The 23,079-nt window shown below is 42.2% G+C and overlaps 1 long non-coding RNA gene and 1 pseudogene across 1 annotated transcript in view; one reads left to right on the forward strand and one right to left on the reverse strand.

The window, feature by feature from the left end:
- Positions 1 to 434: 434 nt before the first annotated feature.
- Positions 435 to 23,079, forward strand: part of LOC136651884 (uncharacterized) — a 194,131-nt gene continuing 171,486 nt past the window's right edge. Inside the window, exon 1 of the long non-coding RNA XR_010794549.1 lies at positions 435 to 517. This is a non-coding gene — a long non-coding RNA (uncharacterized lncRNA). The remainder of the gene's footprint in view (positions 518 to 23,079) is intronic.
- Positions 1,339 to 1,451, reverse strand: LOC136654525 (5S ribosomal RNA; annotated as a pseudogene).

A 23,079-nucleotide genomic window follows, 5' to 3' on the forward strand; every position in this document is an offset into this window, starting at 1 on the left:
CACAGATTTAGGTTATTTTTCCAAGATCGTCTCCTTGTACTGTTTTGCATTCCTTCTTCTGATAGACATTGTTTCCTGCCCTTCCCTTTTTATTAACCACAAGATAATTTTTACAGACATCAAAAAAAAGACACAATTTAATGAAGAAAATGGAAAGAAGACTACAAATTGCACAATGCTCTTAAGCGTTCCCAAGGAATGAGATTTTCAGAGGGAGCTGTTTTTATGAATGGGTATAACTGACACACGAAGCGCGTGGGATCTGTCTGAGTGCCTTGTCTGGGTCAGCTGGGACATCTGGCTGTTATGAGTTTGGCATAATGTGACTCATTAACACAAATAGCAATCCTTGATAGTATCCACTTATGATTCCTTGTAGGTCTTGTCACAATGTCAAATGCCAATGAATGGCCTTTGCACTGAACTGCCTGCAACTTTTCCAGACTGTGGGCTCTCCTGTGCACAAAAGGATCTTGTGTCATCCAGACTGGTGTGCTTCAACATGCAGTCATGCAAGGTATGACACAGGAATTGACTGCTTAAATATGATGTAAACTAAGAAGTTCTTTGCTTTGAAATGCCTATATTTGATGTATTAGAGTTCACAGCTCATTTTACTGTCTTTCATCATTTGCTTCTCTTCCCTATTCTGAGATATCCAACATAGCTATGGAGAATCTTTCCAGCTGAGTGTTTGATCTGAATATTTGTTGGATCTGAGTGTGAGATTTGAAGTGGAAGCTTTATTAGTTGTTTCTTCCCCTTTGGAATTTAGAGCGAATAAACAATTTCCCATTCTATTAACTTTGTTGAAATAGGCTCCGGAACAGAATCCAGACCTCTAAAAAGCTCCAGCTGCCTTCCTTGTCAAACCAAGGCAAAAGGGTCGTATGGAGGTAACGCTGGCTGTGACAGTGGGGTACCAAAAGGCCCTTTGGAGATGGTACTGAAGCTTGTTTTACCAAACTCCTATCTCTTCAACATGACATTGCTGCTCTCTCCCCCTCCCCCCCCCCCACACACATGGAATGAGCTGCTTGCCTGTATATTGCCTCTCTGTGTTCAGGAAATTTGGAGGTCTTTAGCATAAATGTTATTTAGACAATTCATTTCCCAGTTGTCTATTGGAATTTTCAAAATGGGGCACAAAATAAATGTTAAAGCACAATGTAAAATAATAAAATACAACAGAGAAAGGGATATTACAAACTGTAAGACAGTGGTTCCCAAACTTAGTGTGGTCATGGCAGCCTTCTTTCACAGTGGCCTCTTCTTCCTGGCTCTCCCAGGAGCTACCATCTTGGTTGGCAACCTTCAGTCTCGAAAGACTATGGTATAAGCCTACAGCACCCAGTATTCCCAGGCGGTCTCCCATCCAAGTACTAACCAGGCCTGACCCTGCTTAGCTTCCAAGATCAGATGAGATTGGGCATGTGCAGGATTGTGCAAGATTCAAGATGGCAGTGCTCAGATGAGCTGGAAAGATGGGTGTAGCCATATTGGATTATGCAAAATCTTGCATGATTCTAATGTGATTCAGGATGGTGGTGCTTGGGAAAGCCGGGAAGAAGAGGCCACTGGGGACATCCCATGGTGCCCCTGTGAGTTCAAGGCATCTGAGGGTGTCATGGTGCATAGTTTGGGAACCACCACAGTAAGAAATAGCATTATTCATAAAACAACCCCAAACAAAACTTTGTCCAAAAAGAACAGTGTTAATTTCTTGCCTAAAAGGGGACAAACACCTAAATCTGTTGTACTGCAGGAGGAAGCTGAATCAATTCTGATGTATGAGAATCAGAATCTTTGCAGATGAATGATCAGTGATTAATAAAATGCTCTTTGATTGGGGAGAGGGGTACTACTAACATTCAACAACTGCAGTGATGGAAGCCTAATTCTTCAAAAGTACAAATAATGTAGAAACTGAATATTATGTTACAGAAGAGTTTCACCTTTTTTTTTTTGTTTAATCCTATGCCATTTAAAACGCTTATTCACATTCTTTCAGTCTTTCTAGCATTTAGTCCTTCTAGCATAAACTTTGGAAAAATGTTGTCTTTGTTCCTGTCCCACTTTGTGACCATAGTCTTGGAACCAAAGTACACATTATATTTGTGATTCTTTTTCCTGAAGATGTTTTGTTATTAAAAAGCACTCCTTCAAGGTGGCATGGAGGATGGCCTGGAATGGGGAGGAAATACTCAATTTGCCAACCATTTATCCTCTCAAAATCATCTTCCCCACAGCTGCTAAGATATGAGGATTCAACAGTTAAGCTGCCTATAGCTTCTCTTCACAGATTGGCTTTAAGCACAACATTGAAACCAGAAGTTAATAGGTGTTTGCAGTGACATGCTGAAAGCCAGTCTATCTGAGCTCAACTCGTGTGGTTACAGTCGCATAACCCACCCACCCCCCATATGTGGAGCTCAGCACGATCTGAGTATATTTTTCAGTATACGATGGGCCTTGGGTATCCGTGGGGAATCAGTTCCCGGACCCCCGCAGATGCCAATTTCCATAGATAATCAAATCTGCCGGACCTTAAAAACCAGAAGTGCATGTCAGCAGGCTCCATCAAGCTTTCTCATGTGCGAGGAAGCTACATGTGACCTCCCTGTGCCTCAAAAGGCCTGCTGTAGTTGTCTAAAAGGCACTTCTGGTTTGGGAAAAAACCAAAAGTGCCTTTCAGAAGGCTCCATCAGGCTTTCTGAGGCCTGGGGAGGCTGTGAGCAGCCTGCCTGCACCTCAGAATACCTCCCAGACATGACCAGAAGGCACTTCAGTTGCATCTGGGAGGTCATGTGAGTCAGCACCTGCCCTGGGTTAAATCTGCAGGTGCTGAACCTGTGGATGAGGAGGGCTGAGTAACTCAGCCCAATCGCCCTTGCTTTTGGAATGAGCCAAGCATTAAATGTATGCATTAAATGTATTAAATGTATGCACCATCACTCAAAAGGTGGAAGGTTAAACTGAAATTGTCAAATGGCAGAGGGAGTCATAAAGTGCTTTTGGGATTCTTATATTATGCTCTTTTAAACCTTAGACTAGTTACCTACTTAGGACCCATCTAGATGCTATGACCATCATTAGCACTGATGGGCTTAATTTCTCTTTCAAAAATAATAGCCACATTTGGATTAGAAATATAGTAGAGGGAAAGGGAATTTAGCCTTTTGTCTCTACTGCAGTCCTGTCTGGATCCAGCCCCTATGGCTGCTGTTTTTGAAGAAAAAATCTATCTTCTCTTGGCACATTGAGCTAGAAAGGAAAACCTGTTTTGTTTGTGAGTGTGTGAGTTTTCTATAGCAGTGGTTCCCAGCATTTGCTGCTGGGACCCACTTTTTAAAATTACACCCTATTGGTACCCACCTAGCTTTACAAAACTTTAAAACAAACAAACCAGTTTCACCTTACCAGCTGCTCGAGCCTCTCCTTTTGGCCTTTTCAGTATGGTGGGTGGGTGGCCACCTTCTCAGGGTTTGTTGAGCTCCACATTCATTGGATCTGGTGGCCTTGTGTTCCCCTTTGCCTGGTTTTCAATAGGAGCCCAGGCACGTTCACCTACTCATGAGTAAGTGCACATGTGCGGCTCAGTTTCACTTTCCCTAGAAGTCAAAACATTTTCCTCCTCTGCTATCAGCTTGTCAGCTTCAGGACTCGCCAACAATTAGGTTGTGATAAACTGGTGGGTCCTGACCCATATTTGGGGAAGCACTGTTCTATAGTATTCTCTGTGGTTTTATGTTTTTGCTGGTGCTCGTCTTTGCAAGGGTGTTTTATATATTTTTGTATTTTGCTGAAATTTTTAAAAATGATTGTAAATTGATTGATTCATTACGGTATTTTATGGAATTTTATAAGCTGCTAAAAGCCTCTGGATGCAAAGGGAGGCATTAAAATAATTTAATAAATAAACTCGTTTTCTGGATTGTGCCCTTAGTCTCCTTGGACTTATCACCAGCTAAATAGCTGACACAGGCCTGAGGAGACCAACTGGATGCCAGGCAGGCTATGGGGTGACAGACAGCCCTAATCATAATGTAAGTCACTTGTGTTGATGCAGTGGTGACAGTGTAGCTTGCACTGCAACTTGCTGAGGAATTTGCATGCTGGATGTCTCCATGAGATAAGGGGTCATTTGTCCCCTTTTCCTAAAGAAGGTCCCACAGCTGCAATTGGGCAACTCAGATTTGCACCTGCTAAATTGTTGGTGCAAATCCGCATTGCCTTATATTGGCGAATTGGGCCTGGGAAGGGGGATAGGATACAGCGTGCACTACTGCTGCGGATCCTGTCCCCCTCCTAGACCCAGTTTGCTCTGGCACACCATCTTCTCCTTGTCCCGTTACAGTCCCCTCCATCTTTCCTAGCGTAGAACTTGCCCTCTGCTTGGCACAAAACTTGCCGTGTCCAGTGCACACTGTTTCCTGCAGTTACTAACTGGTATGCTGTTGCAATGTGCTTTATAGCACGTTTGTGACAGCCTGTGCAGGCATAGGCTGCTCCACCTGCACAGAGGCACCATAGGATTTGTGCAACAATTTTAGTACTTGCCTCTCCTGGGCCATATGGCCATTTCCCCCCCCCCCCCCAATAGCATGCAGCACACACTCCATCAGCAGTGCTGTGGGCTGGTGGTGGATAGGAATGTGCCCGAAGTTTTTTACTCATAAAAAATAACAAATCTGTTGTGGATTAAGCTCTCTTAGGCAAGAACACATGCGTCTGAGGTAGGCTCCTACTTCAAAGTCTCATGCCACATTAAAAATATGAGAGCCAATCCTAAGTGCTCCTTTGGCTGGTCCCTTGCACTGACCTGGGAGTGGCATGTTTGTGCCTCTTTGTGAGTTCAGATGACTTTGCTCAAAGACCCATGCTGGCCTCCCTGTGTCGGAGCAAGCCCTGGGACCAATAAGTTTGTGCCTGCTGAGTCAGGATCTGGGACTTAGACTGGGTCCTTCCCTACTCTCAGGCAACCTGGCACAGCACTGGGCTGCTCAGATCTGTGCCACATCTTTAGGTGGCACAGGTCCAAGTAGTCCCATTGGGGCTGCTGCCACATTGCCCAGGGTAAGGGGAATCCTCTGGGGAACCCTAAGGGCAATTGATTCCCATTGCACAGGGCTGAGCTGCAGCCACCCCCAACCCTTTTATGGTTACAGGGCAGGCCAACTGGCCTACTTGTTCCAGCACAGGTTAGGATTGGTCCCATTGAACTCTTTGTTGATTTCTTGTTTTAGTGAAATCCCAAAAGCAAATGCTGACAGATTACCATCTCTTTATTTGGCAACTGAGGTGTAGCATAATATTAAAGAGTAGTGAATGATATGTTTTAATATCAAAGGAAAATTCTATTTCAAAAGCAATTTAAAATCCATCTTCTCACACAAAAACGCTTTACACATCTGTGATGGAAAACTACTATAAAGCAGCTTCTGGAAAGCTTAATGTGATTGTGATGTTGCAGGTGCCTGTGCCTGTAGCCTTGTTACATCACTGCCACATATGCTTGGACCACTTTCCTCACTCAGATATGCCATATGGAGAAATCAGATTTTGCAGAACAGTCCAGAATGCAGGAGTGTTTGAATGACCTTGTGCCAAAGAAGATTCCCTATGTCTCGCCCTTTTATCCTCACACGGGAGCATTAAAGAGCTAAACATCTCTCATTTCAACTTCCTCCCAACCCAAAATTTTTGGCTCAGGGAATATATATTTTTTTCTAGCAGCTGTTTTTTCAGCTGACATTTAAACTCTGCTCACATCCTTGCAGTTGGTTTTCTAATGTTCCTCTGGAAAAAAAGAAAAGAAGCTATCCTCCACTATATTGAGTTTTGAGTTGAATCCCAACATCTTAAAGCATATTGATGTTACTGGTTTAGAAGCAGAGATGGAATTACCAGCTCATATTTACATTGATTAGCACTTTGTCTCTAGAGGTTCTGGTGACAAAATATATAGTTTTCCATGTTTAAGATGTTGGTTCAACTGCAACGTAAACCTGTAGCGGCCAAGCTTATTCCATAGAACAGGTGTCTAGACAAAACATTGGAAAGAAGGGAGTTGTGGTTAAAAAAAAAAAGGCATTGAACTAGACCTTAGGACTGATTGGTTCTGTTCCCAGTTCTACTTCAGAATTGTGTCATTTTTGGCAAAGAACTTGCAAATGGGGTAATAATACTTTACTACCTCCTTGGGATGTTTGGAGGATGAACTTGCTACTGTAGTGAGAATCTCAGATTCTCTGGTAACTGGCCCACACAAGTATCAATGTTCCAAATTCCTTCTTATCAGCACCATAAGCTGTTGGTAGCATTTAACTGCACGTTCTGTGATGCTGCCAAATACTATCCATTTGTATTTTGGGGGTATCGGACTTTGGGTGGCAGCGGAGGTCTCCTCTCTGTGTAGGACGTGGCTGCAGGGGTCCCCTGATTCCAGGTGAGTCTCTCTCAGAGGTGCTCTAGAGGCCTCGGACTGGCTCAGGGGGAGGGGGTTGTGTCACCAATGTCCTCTTCCCTGACTTTGCGGCCTCTAGGGGGTCACCAGTAGGGGTTGTTGATGGCACAACCTTTCACCTCACCAGTCACCTCATCATGGGCCTCCCTTATGAAGCGCTGGCCCAGCTCCACCCTGCCCCACCCCTTCCCCTGGGGTGAAGTTCAAAGGTGCCGCTAGTGGCACCCCCAGCCCTTCCACCTGGTGTCCTCCTGGGGGTGCTGCTGGGGCCTGTCTTGCCTGGCTGCTCTCCATGTGAGCTTACTCCTGCACCCCTCACTGGGCGAATGGGCATTAACCAGCAGCCTGGATCCGCCCCCCTCTTGCGGGGCCTGGTCCCCGCTCGGCAAAGGCAGAGTCGGGGGAGGCACGTGCCGCGACTGCCAGAGATCCCTGCCCCTCTGGGCATGCTTTCTGGGTATACTGTTCCTCCACTGTCTCTGCGCACCCATCAGCCGGTGGCAGGGCATGGAGCAGTGTCGCCTTAGCTGTTGTCATGAGGCTGCAGGCCCCTTACCTTGGGGCTGCATTGTGGCTGCATCAGCGCTTGTAAGTTGGATAGGGCTGGGCCCTTTATCAGTTTTTGCTCCTGGAATAGCTTAAAGCTATTGCTTCAACCTGAACCATCTCCCTTTAGAAAGCATGCTGATTTTAATAGTAGGGTTGTAGCTGAATTACAGAAAATCCTAGCATTGTGCTGTGAATTTTATTGTCTGGTTGGGTTGAACTTGCCGTGCAATTTTTGGAGGAGGGATTTGCAGCAGCCAGCTATGGATATGTCAGCATCTGGAATGGTCTCTCATCATGCCATCTGCTAGAGGTGGGATTTTTTTGGTGATAAAATAAAAACATATAACACTGCTTTCTGCACTTCTCATTTTTGTAAAAAAAACAACAAACCCAAATCTGTAAAAAAAAAAAAAATTCTCTAATGCCTCTACATGTATGTGGCTGCATCTGTTAACACTATACCACCTAGCTAGTACTCTTTAAAAGGAATTATAATTTATAAATATGTTCCCTTGGAATAAAAACACATAACTTGACTTTCTGCAGTTCTAACTTTGGAAAACACAGAAATCCTAAGAAAAATAAACCATTTTCACCCACCTCTACAGATTGCACTCGGTCAATCCAACTGTTTCCAGACCCTGATGCATTCTGATGACAGCATTGGGACACATGAAGTCTTTAAAGCTTCTAACAGCACAATCCTCTGCATGTCTACTTAGAAGCAACTTATACTCAAAGAGGCTTACTCCTAGGAAAGAGTAGACTTAAAGATTGCAGCCTACGGGCCCAATCCTATCCAATTTTCCAGTGCCGGTGCTGCTGTGGCAATGGTGTATACACTGCTTCCTGTATTGGGGAGGCAGTCACAAAGGCCTCCTCAAGGTATGGGAACATTTGTTCCCTTACCTCGGGGCTGCATTGCAGCTGCACCAGTGCTGGAAAATTGGATAGGATTGGGACCTACATTTATATCACCTGCACAGCTTAGATCTTCCAGCCAACCAACAGAGTGAATCTAGCCATGACCTGATCTGTGTTTTGCAGGCTGCCAAATATTGCATAAGGCACAGAAATAGACACACAACAATTAAATTTGCATCACCCCAAGTTCACAGTAACATGTGATTAGTATTGTTCTCATACTGAAAAAGTCTCAGCAGTCCTGGCTGAGACTCAACCAGGTATAGAGAATCAAGAGGTTATATACTGTAAAGACCAGATCTGATGTTTAGGCATGACCTCATATAAATGATAAAGTTCTGTGGCACCTTAAAGATTTATTTCAGCATGCATTTTTGTTGTCTTTGTTGCTTGTATGGCTACGGACTAACATAGGTACCCCTTTGGATGTTGTTAATGGTAATGGGTGAAGTGGTTTGATTGTTCTGATAAGCCACAGTTCAGTATGTGCATCCAAATTGGTCCAAAATATATGCATGTACAGCTGTGACTTTGCCAAACAATGAATCCATTCCATGCATTACCAGAAAGTCCATCCCTTAATTCTGGACTATTTACCACAATCCCGCAATTCTTTATGGCGAGCTTTATGAGAGCTTTAATCTTCTCTGCCTGCAAGAGATTCATGTTAATTTCAGTCAATGGCCTTATCCATGCAAATAAATTATGTGCATGTGGATTTTAATAGTTCTCTTTGGAGCACCTGGATTGCTGAATCAAAGCACAGAATTCATATCCAATGTAGGTATCTAGATCAGGTCCAATCTGACTTTGGGCCCAATCCTATTCAACTTTCCAGCACTGATGGAGCTGCAACACAGCCCCAAGATAAGCAAATAACTATTCCCTTACCTTGAGGAGGCTTCTGTGACTGCCCCCCGCCCACTGCAGAATGCAGTGTATGCCTCATTGGTATGGCTGCATCTGTGCTGGAAAGTTGGATAGGATGGGACCGTCAAACAGGTAAAATGTTGCTTAATTGGCAAATAAAAATATAGCAGCTTTCCCCTCTTGTTTTTAACTGTAAGAATACTCTCTTGAAATTCAAGTTACCTTACGGGTATGGTGGGAAGGAGCACTGTTATTATTCTGAGAGCCTGCACCCAGCAAAATCATTAAACAAGCAAAACTGCTTTGAATTGAGAGATTTTTGCCAATCCAGAGGTATCTGAGTCAAAGTAATTCTATTGTAATTACTGTACAGAATAGGGAAGGAGTAGTAAAGAAAATATAAACAAAAACAAAACCAACTTGCAAGTTCTTCCTCTTGGGTTTTGTCTTCTTCCTCTTGGGTTTGTCTTGGGTTTTGTCTTCTATACAAGTTTGACCATATGAGGCTTCATTAATAGTACCATCTTCTGTATATACATTCTTTTCTGGAGTAAATATGTTTATTACTTGGTGACTTATTACATAACAAAGGCACTGAAATCCCCAGTCTGTAGGATGTATTCCATGTGATTATGTCTTCATGCACATTTTCTATCTCTCTCTCTCTCTTCATTTTCATGCTCTGCACAGGTTGAGAGGCCTCACCCACTGACCCATTGATGACCTCAGTCTGAGGCCAAGCTGGGTGGGGGTAGGAAATCACACCACAGGCTGGCTCTTACGTTATTTATTTTGCTCTATAACTTAATGACTTTCCGGGTTCCGCTCACATCCAAAATATCAAGCATGATCTATGCCAAAGATATAGAAAATAAATGAGAGCCAAAAAGTCATCCAAGAAGCATTACTAGACATAACAAAAATTCACTGGCTCTTAAAGAGGCCATGGTAATGCAGGAAATATCTGTGTCCAGAAAGAAGGAAAACACAAAGGTATTCATGCTTCATCTGGTCCGTTTAGCATATTCACAGGTGGCACATTACATTTTAGACATTTTAACTTCCTATCTTTCTATAGGTTCAAAAAAGATAATTGTCCTATGGCTACGTTTTTGTGTTACGGAAACTGCAAAATATTATGTCCAAGGCATTTTATTTTAGTGTTCACTGCTAAGTGTGTTCTGCTAATGGTTTAGCAGCTACTACTGTATTTTCCATTTGTTTAGAAGTCAGGCAACCAAGTCAGTGTCACAAGCACATTTGATTGCTTACATTGTAATTAATTATGGAGATGAATGAAGCCAGAAATCGAGTTCCAGTTACTTGGCAAAGCAAGGGATGGGGCGGGATTGTTTGTTTTAATGCTTCAATTTGAAAAGTCTTCTTTAGTTTTGGAGTTGTCTACAAAATTTTGAAAAGTTGAAGTTGCATCACAACTATCTCTGTGTGTGTGTATAATTAGAAGTCCCACTGTGTTCACTGAGGCTTACAGTGTACCCTCGGTATCCATGGATCCGGCATTCGCAGATTTGACTCGGTGTGGATGCCATGGATACTAGGGAAAGTCACTTTGGTTTGCATGTCAAAGGTTTTGCTCTGGTTTTGCTTGTCAAACTGGAAGTTGCTTTCTGAGGCCTCGGGGAGATCTTCTGAGGCCTGCAGAGACTTCTGCAGGCCTTACAAAGCTACTTCCAGTTTTTTCATCAAAATGGAAGTGGCTGTGGATTTGTTTATCCACAGTGGGTCCTGGAACAGATCTCCCGTGGATAAAAAGGGCGGACTGTACTCTCAAGTATGTGTGCATAGGATTGCAGCCTTTATTTACTGTCTTTCTGCTTAAAAGCATTGAAAGCAACTTTATTTTTATCGTGATCACATCAGAAAGCAATAAATATTCAACAATGCTAAAACTTTAGATGTAAAACACACATTTCAGGAGCAAAAAAGTGTCTGGTAAAGTTCTGATTAACACTTATCATCTATATCAGGGGTGTCAAACATAAGGCCCGGGGGCTGAATGCGGCCCGCGGAAGCTTTTTATATGGCCCTCAGGCTTTCAGCTGCTGAGTAGTGCTGAGGTGTTACTGCTGAAAGGGCAGCAGCCCACATGAAAATTGGGCTCTCCCACAACTTAAAATATGATCAAGATTCTTATATTTTCTCTTTTGTTATTTGCAGCTAATGAGTTCCTAACTGAGAAAGAGTGTTTATTTTTGGTTATGACCTGTTTAATGACATCACTTCTTGCCTAATGACATCACATCCGGCCCTCAGCAGGCATCATGAATGCTATGTGGCCCTCTGTATGAAATGAGTTTTGACACTCCTGATCTATATCTATGGAAGACTTTCTGAAAGAAAAATAGCATTCCCTGCTGCCAGAAAATACCCAAAGTTAGAGCATGGTGAATTATTCCATAATATATACATTACCACTGAAAAACCCTGCCCCATGACCAAGCTGGTCTAACTTCTGTAAAAGTTCTGTTTTACTTCTGTAAAACAAGGAACATATATTAGAGTAGCAAATTAGTAAGTAAGCTAATTAAGTAAGCTTAAGTAAGTAAGCTAACTGGGTAAGAGGCAATTGGGTAAGAGGCTAATTGGGTAAGAGGCACTTTTTCAAGTGGGTAAGAGGCTAATTGGGTAAGAGGCACTTTTTCAAGTGGGTGCTCCTTTTTTTAGCAGGGGGAGAGTAACTGGCCCACCTTCCCCCAGCAGTGTCTGTTCTAGTGGCTGTCTGCTGGTATTCATTTGCATCTTTTTAGATTGTGAGCCCTTTTGGGACAGGGAGCCATTTAGTTATTTGATTTTTCTCTGTAAACCGTTTTGTGAACTTTTAGTTGAAAAGCGGTATATAAATACTGTTAATAATAATTAATAATAAGTAAGATCTTAGCAAATGAAAGGACACATAGAGAAGAAGATGCTCCCCAAGATATGCAGGACCAAAGATTGGTCTCAAATTTGCCTTCTGGAAAATGGTTCCTCCCATACATTAAGAATGTAAGAGACTGCATAGGTAGGATTTGCAGAAGTTGACTTTGATCTTTAAGCCCACTCAGAAAATACAGCAGAAATTACAATCAGCAAAAGATGCAACGGACCCCTCTCCTTGGCTTATAGAATCCTAAGTAGTTGTGGTCAAGTATACACAGGCCAAGAGAAAGAGCATGAACACCATGGTAAAAGAATAGGAGAATAGGCACTATCAGTTGCTACAGGTTGACAAATCAGTTGTGGCTGAACACGTGGCAAAGACAGGCCGTAGGATGGATTTCCAACATGCACAAGCATTGTCTACGACTACCCAATAGCAAACTTAAATTTACAGGGAAGTGATAGAAATACAAAAACACTGTAACAATATGAACAGAAAGGGGGAGACTTTGAGCCTCAGCAATGCTTCGCTACAAGCCTTTAGAAATGCTAGGATCCAGGAATTTGGAACAGGAAAAGAACTGGGTTGTGAAAAGTATGTACATAGTCTGTTAAGGAACAGATGGTGAACAAGATGAGTGGACAGGTATTGTCAGTTGTTTGGGGTTGAAACAAACCATCTGTGGTTCTCACCTCTAGTCCTTTGAAAATGCCCACCATAGTCGTGGGTGAAACATTAGGAAATTAAAAACTTTGTAGACCATGACCATATGAATGAACAGTTCATACTACAACACTAATAGCACCACCTATGAAAGCCTTATATAAATTATTAATAAAACAAGGGAGCCACCATATTCATGCATCCTGTATCCGCAGATTCACTTACTTGCAGATCAGGTCCATGGTCCCCCCCCATGTGCCCCGCTGTGCTCGCCCCTTTGGAGGCGAGGAGAACTCTGCTCCTCTCACCTCCCGAGGGTCCTCTGAGCCCAGCAGGCATTAAAAATGTCACTTCCGGTTCCATGGAGAGACCAGGCGTTGCATTTTTTAAAAACTGTTTGGCTTAGTATGAGTCCAGCACAGGCCGCAGACAGAGCTCCCCTTGCTTTCGTAGGGTGGGGGGAGCATTTGCCACTATCTGCAGTTTCAGTTAACCATGGGGTGTTCCAGGACAGAACCTCCATGGATGCCAGGTACGCCTGTAATATAATATGAATGACTGTCGCAAAATATGGCTCATACAGCATGAGCTGTACAGTGGTGCCTCGCATAACGAATGCCTCGCGCACTGAAAAACTCGCAAAACGAAAGCGTTTTGCGATTTTTGGTGACTCGCACAATGAATTTTTATGACCCGTGCTTCGCAAGATGAATTTTTTTTTTAATGCTTCATGCCAGTTTATGCTCACATTCACCCTAAGGAAGGCGGGGGAACTTCTTGCCAGTTTATGCTCACATTCACCCTAAGGAAGGCGGGGGATCTTCATGCCAGTTTATGCTCACATTCACCCTAAGGAAGGCGGGGGATCTTCATGCCAGTTTATGCTCACATTCACCCTAAGGAAGGTGGGGGATCTTCATGCCAGTTTATGATCACATTCACCTTAAGGAAGGCGGGGGATCTTCATGCCAGTTTATGATCACATTCACCTTAAGGAAGGCGGGGGATCTTCATGCCAGTTTATGCTCACATTCACCCTAAGGAGCAGGGGATCTTCATGCCAGTTTATGCTCACATTCACCTTAAGGAAGGCGGGGGATCTTCATGCCAGTTTATGCTCACATTCACCCTAAGGAGCAGGGGATCTTCATGCCAGTTTATGCTCACATTCACCCTAAGGAAGGCGGGGGATCTTCATGCCAGTTTATGCTCACATTCACCCTAAGGAAGGCGGGGGATCTTCATGCCAGTTTATGCTCACATTCACCCTAAGAAAGGCGGGGGATCTTCATGCCAGTTTATGCTCACATTCACCCTAAGGAAGGTGGGGGATCTTCATGACAGTTTATGATCACATTCACCCTAAGGAAGGCGGGGGATCTTCATGCCAGTTTATGCTCACATTCACCTTAACGAAGGCGGGGGATCCATGCCAGTTTATGCTCACATTCACCCTAAGGAAGGCGGGGGATCTTCATGCCAGTTTATGCTCACATTCATCCTAAGGAAGGTGGGGGATCTTCATGCCAGTTTATGCTCACATTCACCCTAAGGAGCGGGGGATCTTCATGCCAGTTTATGCTCACATTCACCCTAAGGAAGGTGGGGGATCTTCATGCCAGTTTATGATCACATTCACCTTAAGGAAGGCGGGGGATCTTCATGCCAGTTTATGCTCACATTCACCCTAAGGAGCGGGGGATCTTCATGCCAGTTTATGCTCACATTCATCCTAAGGAAGGCGGGGGATCTTCATGCCAGTTTATGATCACATTCACCTTAAGGAAGGCGGGGGATCTTCATGCCAGTTTATGCTCACATTCACCCTAAGGAGCGGGGGATCTTCATGCCAGTTTATGCTCACATTCACCCTAAGGAAGGCGGGGGATCTTCATGCCAGTTTATGCTCACATTCATCCTAAGGAAGGTGGGGGATCTTCATGCCAGTTTATGCTCACATTCACCCTAAGGAGCGGGGGATCTTCATGCCAGTTTATGCTCACATTCATCCTAAGAAAGGCGGGGGATCTTCATGCCAGTTTATGCTCACATTCACCCTAAGGAGCGGGGGATCTTCATGCCAGTTTATGCTCACATTCACCCTAAGGAGCGGGGGATCTTCATGCCAGTTTATGCTCACATTCACCCTAAGGAGCGGGGGATCTTCATGCCAGTTTATGCTCACATTCACCCTAAGGAGCGGGGGATCTTCATGCCAGTTTATGATCACATTCACCTTAAGGAAGGCGGGGGATCTTCATGCCAGTTTATGCTCACATTCACCCTAAGGAAGGTGGGGGATCTTCATGCCAGTTTATGCTCACATTCACCCTAAGGAAGGCGGGGGATCTTCATGCCGGTTTATGATCACATTCACCCTAAGGAAGGCGGGGGATCTTCATGCCAGTTTATGCTCACATTCACCCTAAGGAAGGCGGGGGATCTTCATGCCAGTTTATGCTCACATTCACCCTAAGGAAGGTGGGGGATCTTCATGCCAGTTTATGATCACATTCACCCTAAGGAAGGGGGAGGAAGACAGCGAAGAAAGTGATGTCAGTGATTGTGAGCAAATGAGCTTCATAAATTCTGACTCTAGAGATGATGAGTTCTTGGGGTTTCCAGAAAACTATAGTACTCAAATCTTTAAGTTAATGACCATTTGTCAATGACAGTGATAATGGTTCTTAATGCCACTGTTGACTGCTGTTCACTTTACAAGGAGCAAAAAATACGGTATGCCTTTAAAGAGCACTTAATAAACGCTTTGTAAACCAAATTTGACTTTGTTCTGAATTTTTTTGCCCATAGGAACGCATTAATTAAATTTCAATGCATTCCTATGGGAAAACGTGCTTCGCAAAACGAAAAACTCGCAAGACGAAAGGACTTGCGGAACGAGTTAATTTCGTTATGCGAGGCACCACTGTATTTGGCTCATATATCAAATTCTGTAAAAGGGGCTTTTGGTCACACTTGCCAGTTCTGAGTTCAGGAGTAAAGCATGATTAAAGATCGTTTCCAGTTGTACCAATAATATTTTAATATTAATATTATATACTTTCAAAAGGTTAATATCTTAAATATATCAAAGTATTAGGCATAACATTATTATTATAGGTATAAGCATATGCTTTTATGGTACCAGTACAGTGCATGTTGATTATGTTAAGTGCTGGCATTTGAAAGATTGCAAGAAGTGAGGAGAGAATGATTGAAAAGGGCATTTCCCAAGAGACTCTGATATAAATTTTTTTAAAGGGGAAAAAAATACAGTATTCCTACAACTACCAGTAGTTAATTTTCATTGAACACTAAGCATGTGTTAATTGCTATACCAGACACAGAAGTAATAGTTCCCATTATGAGAAGAGACCATTTGTGAGCGAATTCATACATGCATGTTTATCACTAAATGACTGAATATCAAGTAATGACTTGCCTATGTGAAATGGTCATCACAGATTTTAAAAATGGCATACAGTATTCCTTGTTGGCATCCTTCAGTCTCAGAAGACTATGGTATCGTGCTCTGAATAGTGGTTCTGGAACAGAGTGTCCTCTCCAGTGGGCGAAGCCTGGGTAAAGTAGATATGGAGGATAGACTGTTACCCATGCAGCAAATCCCCCCTCTCCACGTCGCTGAAATGGTCCGATGGAAAGGCAGAAGCCAATATGGTTGGTTCCAGTGGTGTCACAGGAATTGCCAGAACGTGACTGTGTTCAGCCATGAACTGTCTCAGGACACTGGCTCCAGATTTTGCCTCGAGGTTGACTCCTGAAGCCTTTTCCATAACTGGATGTAGCCACAAGGCAGTGGAGGTTTGGGATCAGAGTTTTCCTTCTCTCAGATGAGCTGCCTTCCCAGGCTAAGGAGTCCCATCTACCCGGTGGCTGTTTAGTTGCCTCTTACGACAAGTACAGCCAAACTGAGGGCCTATTCTTATCCCCAGCCCCCAGGGTTTATTGTCTGTTATTATTAATACAGCATTACTGTCAGGTTATATTAAGCACCCATGCTGTTGGGCTTTATTTACATTTCCATGGCTAAATTCCATAGTACTCTGGTAATGCCTGTACGCAGCAATTTAAACAGAATCGGGCAGTTATACGGTTGCACCCTATACAGTGGGCCCTCAGCATCTGTGGGGAATCTGTTCCCAGACTCCCCATGGATACCTAATTCCATGAATAACTGAATCTGCATGGGGGGGACACTGGCAACTGGAAGTGATTCTCCAAAGCATCTGGGAGGCCTTCTGAGGTGCAGGGAAGCAGCATGTGACCTCCCTGCACTTCAGAATGTCTCCTGGATACGACCGGAAGGCACTTGGGCTGGGCACCTGTGTTGAGCGAAATCCATGGGTGCCAAAACCCATGAACAAAGAGGGCCAACTGTAATTAAATTGCCAGTTCCTAGGGGTAGTACAGGTTGATTACTTCATATCCAGAATGCCAAAATCTGGAATGCTTTTTAATGTTTTGCGCACCAGTGGGAGCCAGCTGGCTTAGTGCAATGCATATGGAGGCACTATCCAAATGAAATCTGAATATTTTTGGTGGGTGAACCCTTTCTTCAAACTGCTCTCCTTCTGGCTGATTTCTCCAACTAAAGCAACTGCAGTGGCAGCACAGCCTAATTGCAGGGCTAAGTGCAGGGTGGGGAGAGAGATGCAGCAGCTGGCAAGGTCAGCAAAAGCAGGAGCCAGTAGGCATTAACCACAGTCTCAGTGCAGAGCAAGCTGGAGGAGAAGTAGAAACATAGGCAGCATCAGCATCTCTATGGCTTTCCTGGAGGTGTCTAAGCTGCTGCCTCTGAAGGCATGGTGCTATTATAGCATGTTGCCCGGCTGCTTCACTGCACTGAGCCTTTGTAAAATATATTTCAAAATCTGGAAACATTTGAAATCCATAGCACTTCTGGTCCAAAACGGTCCAGATAAGGAATACTCAACCTGTAGTTGTCAGTTCTTCTCACATGATTTCTTGTATATAGATGTTACTAGAATGGCATGGAATGGAATCACATAGAAATAGCAACCATGCTGCTTTTTTAATGTAAGAACACACCCAGGTCTTGAGTAAGTTTAGTAGTGAGAAAAATCCACTGAAGCTTCTGGAATGAACATGCTTGTTCAAGCCCATATCCTATAGGTACTGGAGCTCTTTTATTACAATTCCTAACAGGGCCACTGGAAGGGAGCTCAGGATTTGACAGACCTAAGATAAACATTGCCAGGCAGTTGGGCCTTGGCTAAACAAGAAAGCCAATTCCTAGTGTGCTGTCCTAGCCATTTTCAATCTTTTTCAGCTCACGGCACACTGACAAGGCACTAAAAATGTGAAGGCACACTACCAGTTTTTTTACTTACATTAAATCACTACATTACAATTAATTGTTAATATAATTAATACAATTATATTATTACATGACAAAGAAACTCACAAGAAGCTTGGACAGGAAAGGATATGTGATTGTGAAAAGGATGAAAAATGTTATTAAAGTGTTATGCGAGAAAGTGCTGGCAAAGAGAGGTCAGGCTGAGCACATAGGAGAGCTGTGGGGTGGGGGCAATGAAGAGGCATGAGTGAAACAACTACAGGATTCAGCTGGAGTGGGGGGAAGAGAGAACTTGAAGCAAGTGATTCTGAACCTTTGGAAGGTGTGGAGGAGTGAAGGGAGGGACAGTAAGAGAGGTGCTGACTGCAATTATGAGATTTGGGGGCAAGTGCCTGTGGGAGGGAGTGGGGTGGGGAGAAGTGCCAATTGCCTGCTCCTGTATTTAAGAAAAAAAAAAGTGCAACCAAAAGCCCAATCCTAGGCATGTCTACTCAGAAGTAAGCCTCATCATAGTCAATGGGGCTTACTCCCAGGTAAGTATGAAGAGGATTGGGGCCCAATGCCCTTTCCCTAAAAAGCAATGCAGGGAGGGTCGCTTTGGGGAGTTGCAGGCAAACTGTGGCAAGGAAAAGGGACTATCCAGGACCCTTTGAGCCAGCCAGTTCTTAGGCTGGTGGCCTCAGGAGACTCACTTGCTTCATACCTGCTTGCCTGCTCCTCCCTCGTTCTCACTCACTCCACCCACCGGGACCTCCTCCTAGCTTCTCTGGTCGCCTAATCAGCACGCAGAGGAGGCAAGGACCTAATACCCAATCCTAGGCGTGTCTGCTCAGAAGTAAGCCCCATAATAGTCAATGAGGCTTACTCCCAGGTAAATCAGGATCGGGTTGCAGCCTTCGTCTGGCTCAGGAGCAAGTGACAGCAGGAGGTGCAAAGCAGCTGCGACCAACCCCTTCGCTGGCTGCCTGCCTGCTCCTTTTCCTTCTGCTGCACATAAGGCTCAAAGCAGAGGCTTCCCTCACATTCGTGGCTGCTGCCTGTCTGCTCTGATCTCGTGGCACACCTGAGACAGTCTCGCAGCACACTAGTGTGATGCAGCACAGCGGTTGAAAAACGCTGACTTAGCTTAGGATTGTCAGGCCTTAAACAGCCCTGTAGCCTTGAATAAGAATGTAGTCACCTGTTGCTACCTCCAGCTGAAACAAACCAGATATTCCTGGTGCCACACAGCAGGAGGCAGTGAATGAGAGGTAGGACCATGGAAGGAGTGGAGTGGAAGAATCCAGGACTTCATCCTCCTTTGCAGTTGTGTTTAAATTAACAAGAGGATTCTCCAAGATGGTGTCTGACCATTTTTTTATGACAGTTTTTTTCTTAGCACTAGTGTTGCATTACCAGGGTATAAGCAGTTCATCTCAGGGCTAGACAATAGATGGGGCTTTTGCTCATAAGAAGTACTGAACAGTCGGGCAGGGTGGATGTACTTTTCAATGACTCGTATTGGTGTGATATGTGTAATCATTGGCCTTACCCTAAACGGATTTTAGTCAGCTCATATGTACCTCAGCAAAGTCTGAGTTAAATACGACTCAGACTTTGGAATATTTTATTATCGACATCTGACTGCATTTGTTAAACATTTAGTCAGACAAAGACTGATATGTCTTAGCATGACATCAGGTTTTCCTACAGTGGATACCTCACAAGGTTACCTAGTACAACTAGATCATCCCAACTGATTGCTCTTTCCTTTTGCTCTGAATATGATTCAATGCTTGGTGTTCTTTGGGCTTCATGTCTCACTCTGCCCAAATTTTTTCTGCCTCTGCTGATCATAATGCTGCTTTGATCCCAACTTTGAATTTTGAAAATATTGGCCTCCTTCCATAACACCAGGAAAGTAGAGTCACTGCAGAGCGAACTGGGAAGAAACAGGCTGAAAAGGACAGAGGAACCTGGCAAGTCAGGAACCAGTAGTGACACCAGAAAAATATATTACTGTAGTCAAAGGTAACAACAAACAACAACAGGTATTTATATACCGCCTTTCTTGGTCTTTATTCAAGACTTTATTCAAGGCGGTTTACATAGGCAGGCTTTATTAAATCCCTTACAATTTCAAAGAAGGTTCTTTCTTTCAAGAACGACTACATTCAAGGTGCTTCAATTCCGATCTGGCTTCACATTCTGGCCTCCATCCTCCCACGCTCAGAGCAGATGGAATTGCTCGGCTTCAGCTTGTCAGCTGCTCCAAGGTCGCACGGTGCTGGTGGCCTCGAACTGGCGACCTTGTGGATGTTATCTTCAGGCAGACGGAGACTCTACCCTCTAGACCAGACCTCCTGCCCTGGTACTACCTTTGTGATTTAGACAGCACAGATTGTGAGGGAGCAAGCACTGTTTTACATTTTAAACCTTCCCAAAGAGAAGCATCCCCATTTCATATTAAAGTTTCAGTTCTCCTTTGTCACTAGAAAAGTGAATCTTTGAATACCTTTGAATAATTCCAAAGGTAAATTATTCAAAGGAATTATTTACAAAAAAATAATGAATTAAAGATGTCACAGCAACAAAAAGAAAGTTTAAATCAGTTAGTGAGATTTCAGAAGCAATCGCTAAACACAAAAATCAGAAATTGCTGGGTAGCGATGGATTACCAGCTGAATTTTATAAATGTTTTGAAGAAGAGTTGATGTTACGATTTAAAAAATTGATAGAAGAAATACAGCAAAAGGATAAAATTCCTGATACTTGGAAGGAAGCAATTATTACAGTTATACATAAAGTAGGGCTTGACCAAGAAGAGATTCAAAATTATAGACCAATTTCACTACTTAATGTGGATTATAAAATTTTTGCAACAGTATTAGCTTCAAGATTAAAAAGAATTTTGATAAACATTATTCATCAAGACCAAGCAGGGTTCTTACCAAGAAGACAAACCAGAAATAATATGAGAAAGATATAGAACTTTTTAGAATATTATGAAATGCACCCTGATAAGCAAATGGCGATGTTTTTTATAGATTTTCAAAAAGCATTTGATAATGTGAACTGGAATTTGATGTTTTACAATTTGAAATGATGGATGCAGGAACTCCGTTTATTGCTATGATTAAAGCTATATATAAGACTCAAACTGCTAGAATTAGAATAAATGGAGAGCTTTCAGAGGAGATAAAAATTGAAAAAGGAACGAGACAGGGATGTCTACTTTCTCCATTATTATTTATAGTGATTATGGAAATACTTTTGAATCAAGTGAGAAAGACAGAAGAGATTAAAGGATTAAAAATAAGAGGTGAAGAATTTAAAATCCAGGCATTTGCGGATGACCTTATGGCGATTATAGAAGAACCATTAGAATCTGCCAAAAATTTGTTAGACATGTTCCGAGAATATACTGAAGTGACAGGACTGAAAATAAATGTCAAGAAAACGAAAATCTTTATGAAGAATATGCAAAAAAAGAAAATACAGGAATTGGTGGAATTAACAAATTGCAAAGAAGAAGAAAAAATTAAATATTTAGGGATTCAATTAATTAAGAAAGCAAGCACATTAGTGCAAGATAATTATTTGAAATTGATAGAAGAAATAAAAAGAGCTTTAACCAAATGGAAAGAATTGCAACTTTCGTTGATGGGAAGAGTTGCTGCAGTGAAAATGAATGCTTTGCCTAAAATAAACTTTTTTTTCCAAACAATCCCTGTAATTTTGAAGTAAGATATATTTAAAGAAATTAATCAAATTATCTCAAAATTCATCTGGCAGGGAAAGAAACCAAGAATTAAAATGAAGGCCTTGCAAGATGCGAAACTAAGAGGAGGCACGGGGCTTCCTGATTGGTTTTTATATTATAAGGCTGCAGCACTACTATGGATTAAAGAGTGGATTATATTAGAAGATCAAAGAATACTTAAACTGAAAGGACATGATCTTGAATGGGGATGGCATGCATTTGTTTGGTATGGAAAAACAAACGAATATAAGCGATTCAATAATAATATATTAAGGAAATCTTTATTATGGATCTGGGCTAAAATACAGACAGATGTACACCAAAATCCCCCGATGGGTGGCGCCGCTAGAAGCATGTACCCGGCTGAATTTATTAGAGACAACAAAAATGCTTAATATGAAAGTTTATTGAAGAAAGATGGACAATTAAAGACAAAAGAAGAACTGTTGACAGGGTGTGGAGCTGGATTAGTGGACTCGCTTGCAACTTTATTCAAAATTTGGGAAAAATAAACAAGAAGGATTCTATTCAGAACAGATGCCATTTGATAGAATATTCTTAGAAACAAAAAGAAAATATATCAAAAGAATGTATATGTTCCTATTGGATTTTGAGATGCATGAAGAAACAATAAAAGAATGTATGATAAAATGGGCGCAAAATATAGGCCATAATGTTACATTAGAACAATGGGAACAGATTTGGAAATATAATATAAAATTTACTAGAGCAACAAATTTTAAAGAAAATGTATATAAAATGTTTTACAGATGGTACATGACAGCAGTAAAACTGGTAAAAATGAATCAGAACATATCAAAAAATTGTTGGAAGTGTAAATGTGAAGAAGGGACGTTTTATCATATGTGATGGACATGTAAAAAAATGCAAGTATACTGGAAAATGGTAAGGAATCTAATACAAGAGATTGTTGGATTTACGATACCACTGAAACCAGTTATTTTTGCTTAATATCACCTTAGATATTATAAAGAAAATGATGTGTATTTAGTTATTATGATATTAACTGCTGCAAGAATTTATGTGCTAGATACTGGAAAGATATTAAAATTCCAACGAAAGATGAATTAATAGAGAAAATAATGAATGTGGTGGAAATGGATAGGCTTACAGAGATTTTGGATCAACAGCACAAACCGACACAGATAGAGCAATGGAGACCATTTTATGGTTGGTTGAAAATGAAGTTGTAGATGTATAAGATAGGGCATTTAGATAAATATATTCTATACATTATACGTATTATACAGGATATGATATGATAGATAAATGATATTAAGAGGTTAAACTAGAAGAGGAACAAGATTAGAAGATATGTATTGATTGTTTAGATACATTGATATATGATTGCCTGCACCCTCCAACGGGTGTGTGTGTGTGTGTGTGTGTGTGTTGTGTATTGAGTTTGTGTTTGTTATGTGTTTGTTTATATTTGTTTGTTTTTATTTTGGAAAATAAATTAAAAAATTAATAATAAAAAAAGAAAAATGATTTTGATCTTGTATTGCAGAGCACAATTTCTTTGCAAACCACCCCTTTCTTTTAACTGTCATGTGAAAAGCTGCTGAATGTCTTCTAAATTGCAGTACAATTACTTCTACGTTTTGGTGCAGCTATTTGGA

The sequence above is a fragment of the Tiliqua scincoides genome, chromosome 5 (genome assembly GCF_035046505.1).
Source record: "Tiliqua scincoides isolate rTilSci1 chromosome 5, rTilSci1.hap2, whole genome shotgun sequence".
In the NCBI taxonomy this organism is placed as follows: domain Eukaryota; kingdom Metazoa; phylum Chordata; class Lepidosauria; order Squamata; family Scincidae; genus Tiliqua; species Tiliqua scincoides.